The sequence below is a fragment of the Tiliqua scincoides genome, chromosome 13 (genome assembly GCF_035046505.1).
Source record: "Tiliqua scincoides isolate rTilSci1 chromosome 13, rTilSci1.hap2, whole genome shotgun sequence".
NCBI lineage: Eukaryota > Metazoa > Chordata > Lepidosauria > Squamata > Scincidae > Tiliqua > Tiliqua scincoides.
Window position 1 is genome coordinate 4,883,262 of NC_089833.1, and position 6,004 is coordinate 4,889,265.

Consider the following 6,004-nt stretch of genomic DNA (forward strand, 5'->3'; position numbering starts at 1 on the left):
TACTGTGTATCCCCAATACCTGCATACCCAAAAAGTAATCTTGCCCTCTCTGTCTATTAATATAGTGTGTGTGTGTGTGTGTGTGTGTGTGTGTGTGTGTTGAGAAAATGCTGTGCTTGGTAGAAATGCATCAGGTAGACATTCTTCAGGTGCATCCCAAGGAAGTGATGGAGGGAGCTTCATCGGTTGACTTTCTACCTAAACATCTATGTCTCCAGCCCTCCAAGCGGAAAGACCAGGACAGATTGTGAGTGCCCAGGTCCTAATTTGTCAACCCAGCCCAATGCAAAGTCTCTAGACTTGGGTCACAATCGGATATGCACTTAGCTGGGAGCAAGTCCGATTGAACTAAGTGGGTATAGGATTGAGCTGTACGTGGTTTAGAATGTGAGGTGACTACCTTAACTCCACATTTCCCATGCTTTTTGGAGCATGAATGAACACTGTAAAACAGCTTAATGCTTCTCTGAAATTTAAGAGAGCGGATAATTCCTAGGGACAATTGCCTAAAAAAAAAAGATTAATTAGAACTCATTATGTTGCTAATTAATTTTATGAAACAATGCATTCTTAGACGTGGAAAATTGCGGCTTCTCCTGACATCATCATGATTCCAAGAGGGTTCCCTGTGGGGGGAAAAAAAAAATTTTGGAAGGAGTGGCTACTACAAAGTCCTTCATTGCATCCAGTGCTGCCACTACTCCTGCTTCCTGGGCAAGAAAGGTCCCCCCCCCAGGCCCAGTGGCATAGCTAGAGCGGGTGCAAAGCACTAAGTTTTGCAGGGAGCCTCACTGCAGCGTGCAAGGGGCTCCCTCCCCTTTGGAGCCATTCCAGGTGGTGTATGCTGGCTCTGAAGGGAAGGGGCTCTTGCACACTGCAGTGAGGCTCGCTGCAAGACTCAGAGTTTTGCACCCCTTTTAGCTACACCACCGCCCAGCACCACTAGCTACCAGTGGCCAGCTGCCCCACAAAACTAAGAATCTATCTCAAATCATTGAATGCCCCCCCCCCACACACATTTTCCCTGCTTGTGAATTGGGTGGTGCAAACTGGAGATGGGGGCAAATGGAGGAGCAGTAGCTTGAATATCACTGTTCTGCCAGATTCCAAGGCCAAGCTCTGCCTGGAGAATTATGCCCCCTTTAAGCAAATTAGCTCCCCTTCTTTCCCCCAACAAATGACCCTGGTTCTGCCCTGCAGTCCTGCTGGACCCCACCTCCAGGGTAGCTCGCCTGTTCAACCTGCAGAGGTCCTCTCTCTTGCCAGCAGCCTCCCGCCACTACAGCATACCCTTGGTCCTCAGCAGGTCTTGGGCACAGCAGCCACACACCAAACTCCAGTGTCTCCAGCAGTCTGTTCCAGCAGTCCGTTAGTCAGTCCGTTAGTCACAGTCCATTAGTGTAGTGGATACACTAGAGCAGGGGTGCTCACACTTTTTTGGCTCGAGAGCTACTTTGAAACCCAGCAAGGCCCGGAGATCTACCAGAGTTTTTTTACAATGTTCACGCCATCATAACATATAACATTTATGTGTACAATGTATGTTGGTGTACCTTGCATAACCGCATGAGCCAATATTGCACAACACAACGTAATTAACTATAAACATTTTTTGTAATTACTTGAGTTTACTTTGATGACTTGCACTGAAGTGAATCAGCCAAGGATGCATAGTCCGGATAGTAGCTGCTGACGGCCAGCCTCAAGCACACTTCCAAATGTTCATCAGTCATGATGGAACGGTACTTGGACTTAATGATCTTCATGTAGGAAAAGGCTGACTCACTATAAGTGGAGCCCTTCCTGCCTCAGGTGCTCTTATATTCCTGAGGGCCCTATTGCCTTCAAGTGGCTGCAGCTGTGCAGCACACTCTGCTGGATGCCCAGGCCTTACCCTTAAAGGGGCCACTGCTGACACCACATCTACCTCCTCACCAGATCTTCCTGGATTCCAATACAAGGGGGGGGGGGGGAGCAGATCTCTATACAGACCAGTGCAAAAACAGGGGAAAGGTGTGGGGAAGGGAAGATCTCTGTATAGACATCACAGCAAGACCAGTGCAAAACCCCTTGCACACAGAACCAACAGATGGAAGTGGGGGGGGGGGGGCAGATTTCCATACATACTAGTGCAAAAATGGGGGAAAGGTAAGTCATCCCCAGGAGAGTCAACGGGGCTCACTCCCAGGGATGCGTGGACGGGAGAGAAGCCTGCCAGCGGCTCCTCTCCAGGACTACTCACAAGTCAGCTCCAGTAGAGTCAACGGGGCTCACTCCCAGGGATGCGTGGACAGGAGCTCACTCCCAGGGATGCATGGATGGGAGAGAAGCCTGCGATCTACTCATTTTGCCTGGCAATCGACTGGTAGATCACGATCGACTTATTGAGCACCCCTGCACTAGAGTATCCATTGTAAAGTTCAAAGTCAATAAGCCAAGTCACAGTCCGACTTGGCTTCCTCAGATTCGTCAGTCAGTCAGTCAGTCAGTCTCCCCTCCAACCTGCACTCCTTCTCCAACCCACACCCCCCTTCCTGCCTCAGGTGTTCCTTATATCCCTGGGGGCCCTATTGCCTTCAAGTGGCTGCAGCTGTGCAGCACACTCTGCTGGATGCCCAGGCCTTACCCTTAAAGGGGCCACTGCTGACCACTGCTGACCAGTCCTTGCCAGATCTTCTGCGATTCCAATACAATCACTGACATAGATGGTCGTGCTGGCATCGGGGAAATTGGCCATGGCTGACTGGTGATTGGATTGGAAGTAATGTGTGGCCACATTAGAGCACCCTATGCAGTTCTGCTCACATGTTTCAAGAAGGACCTTGTGGTCTTCGAAAAGGTCTGTTCATTTCTGGCAGGCAGATCCCAGCAGCAGTGCTGGGGGAGACCTTGGCTCTGCCCTTTGGTCCATGGGGCCCTACAAGTCCCATCCTGCAGCACCTGTTCTGCAAGGGGGAATCCCAGGGGATTCAGTCCCCTGGGACATCTTCAGGTACGGTAGAGAAAGGCCCCCTTTCAAAATCCCAAAGAGCTCTGGCCAACCAGCATAGATAGTGCAAAGCTAGATTAGCCACTGGTCTCCATAGATTAGAAAGCAGGTTTATCTGTTTGTAGAAGGGCAAGCTGGGCTCTCTCTCTCCCCCCCCCCCACTTCCTTTTTGGCTTCCAAGCCCAATTTCACTTAGCAAAAAGGAGTCATTCTCCTCTCTCCCACCAAATCCTTTGAGGAAAGGCTTTTATGTTCTCTGAGCTTAATAATTCATCATGGGCTCCTCTCCGTTCCAGGTAGAAGGTCCCCCCCCCCAGGTTGCCATGCCGCATGCTAATGAAGACAGGTTATAATCACAAGCATTTCAAATGCCCGGCTTGGGTATGGCCGTGGTGTCCCCATCTCTTGGGGGGCCGCTGTAATTCTCTTGCCAGCCCAAAGAAGCGAACGGATCAAAGCAGCGAGGCTCTCTGAAAACTTCTAGAAAGGAGCTTTCTGGATTCTGAAAAGATCTAGCCAGTGTGCAGATCTTTGTGCAAAAGGCAATCTCGGCGTTGGGCATGATTGCAAAATGGATTGGAAGTGAAGCTGCTGATATTATAATGCTTTTACGGCTGTCTGTGGTGTGGCCACATTAGAACACCCCTAACAGTTCTGCTCACATGTTTCAAGAAGGATATTATGGTCTTTAAAAAGGTATGGTATTCTGGCAGGTAGAGCCCAGCAGGTGGTGCTGGGAGGACTTTGGCTCAGCCCTTTGACCTGTGGGGCTCCTGTGAGTCCCATCCTGTCCTCTGTTGTTGTAACGTGTGTGTTGAACCACTGGGTGAAGCTGACCAGAGGAAGTCATCAATCCCACCCAGCTCTGTCTCCTTCATCAGATCATAGGGAGTGCTTCTTAAAACATCTGTAACCTCATTGTTGGCAACCTTCAGTCTCGAAAGACTCTGGTATCCTGCTCTGAATGGTGGTTCTGGAACAGCGTCTAGTGTGGCTGAAAAGGCCAATTCGGGAGTGACAATCCCTTCCACACTGGGAGCAAGTGCAGTCTGTCCCTGGTCTGTCTCCCTGGCTATGGGCCTTCCTTCTTTGCCTCAGACTGTTGGCCAAGTGTCTCTTCAAACTGGGAAAGGCCATGCTGCGTAACCTGCCTCCAAGCGGGCCGCTCAGAGGCCCGATCTGTAACCACTGTTCCCTTTGTGCCATGTGGCCATGTGTCTCAAATCAGAGCTCCATGCTGCTGGACAAAAGCTAGTTCCATCATCATTTCTGCTCAGGTGAAGGGACTCTGAGTGTTCCCCTCCCAGACAGAAGCACCAACCCAGCATTGGCTTGCCAGTGGAGGATTCTGCTACCTTCCCCGTGCTCACAGTCAGGGGGGAGAGAATGGAGAGGCATTGAGAGTGGACGCTTTATGTTGGAATTTCATGAGTGATTGATTTGATTGCCTTCAAAAGTCAGACCCTTGGCAAGCAGACCTGCGTTTGTCTTGTTTCTCCTTGCAAACATCCGAACACGGGTGTCTGCTTTTTCGAGCATTCCTGACGAAATGTTCACAATATCTGTAATAAGAACATAAGAACAGCCCCACTGGATCAGGCCATAGGCCCATCTAGTCCAGCTTCCTGTATCTCACAGCTTCCTGTATCACAAATGCCCCAGGTGGCAAAAATCATGTGTAACCAGCTTTAGAGCAAGAGCAAAAACTGCTTTTCCCTCTTAAAAAAAACCGCTGTTGAGCCAGCTAGAGCTGTGCTGAATGCACATAATTAGCCTGTGGAACTCCTTGTCACAGGATGTGGTGCCTGCATTCAGTGGGATCTTCCAACAAAAAGTCCAAATTAACAGCCTTTATATTTGGCAGATACCAACAGCAGCTGGTACTTAACAGAGTTAGGATTCAGCTGGAGTCACCAGCCCTGTGGCACGGGTTCTGTTTTCTTGCACTTGAGAGTTGTTAATTACTGCTGGGTTACTGATAATCAGCATCAAGGGAAGGATTCATTAATTACATCTAGGAACTGATGAGGATGGATTGGACGAAGTCAATAAGGTATCATCGCCATGTAATTGCACTTTATATCCCCTGCCTTTAATTTTCATCCCAATTACACCTCATTTAGATTTAGGTTGCGTGTCAAAGGGTCTGAGCATTGTTAAAACAAGGAAGGTGACTGTGGGCGTCCTGGTGTGTGCTGGGACAAGCCTGACATGATTAGGAGATGCGCCATCCAGAACAGGCTTTGGACAGAAGTTCTGATAAGCCAGCAGAGCTGAATGCATGTCATTAGTCCGTGGAACCCCTTGCCACGGGATGTAGTGGTGGCATCTGGCTTAGATGCCTTTCAAAGGGGATTGGACAGATTTCGGGAGGAAATGTCCATCACAGGTTACAAGCCTTGAGGGGTATGTGCAACCACCTGGATTTAGAAGTAGGCTACCTTGGAATGCCAGGTGCAAGGGAGGGCAACAGGATGTAGGTCTCTTGTGGCCTTGGGTGCTCCTTGAGGCACATGTTGGGCCACTGTGAGATACAGGAAGCTGCATTAGATGAGCCTTTGGCCCGATCCAGCTGGACTCTTATGTTCTTACCTCTCCGCCGCAGAGCCACAGAGCGCCGGGCAGTGGTCACTCATTCTCCACCGGCCACTGGCTCAGTACAGGGTTGTGCAGGGTCAGTACTTGCATTGTTTGGGTGGAATGTGTCACAAGCGTGCCTTACCGGCAAGTCATGTTCAGGATCGGGCCCTGAGTCAGCCACTGTGTTCTGGATAGACGTGAAAAAAGCAAGGATACCTCAGTACACACTATGCGCCCCCCACACACACACACACTGTGGTTTACTGCTTTTATTTGATCACGACACATTTCAATCACTTTATATGGGGAACAAGCCAAAATGCAACCGCAGTGCTTTTTGGACCCACGTTTCTCTAATTTCCTCCAGCTAGCAACTTGTAAGTCTGTACTTCTGCTGTGCAGTTCCCGAAATTCAATAAAGACTGCCCATAATTG